Raw genomic sequence first — 429 nt, 5'->3', positions numbered from 1 at the left:
TATACACACCCACATGTCGTAGCTGTGTGATGCCTGCGCAATCGCGGAACCTGGTTGAGTTCAAGTGGGTAGCACTCATATATGGCTCCAAACCCTCTATCCACCAAAAAGCAATACCAAGACTCCCTTCCATGCCATATGGAGTTTCCAGCCAGTAGCTACTTGTACCCTCAACAGCCTACGCACTGCCGTCTTCACTTACCGTCTCGGCATCCTATAAACAAGCAGAGCCAAACACCTTCCCATGCAACTTGAGACAAGTGTCCCACAGCAGTCCCACTGGTATCCACCAGCATGAATCAAGCATAAATGCAACTTCTACAACTCTACATTAAATAGCCGGGAGAATCAATTGATTTTTTATGGCCATAGCAACCAAGCATCACTTGGACAGCTGAACGCATGACTGAAGCTCCGCAAGTACTCAAC

This window comes from Eimeria mitis, genomic scaffold (genome assembly GCF_000499745.2).
Source record: "Eimeria mitis Houghton genomic scaffold, Emh_scaff704, whole genome shotgun sequence".
Classification (NCBI taxonomy): Eukaryota; Apicomplexa; class Conoidasida; order Eucoccidiorida; family Eimeriidae; genus Eimeria; species Eimeria mitis.
Note: the sequence above shows the minus strand (reverse complement) of the source record.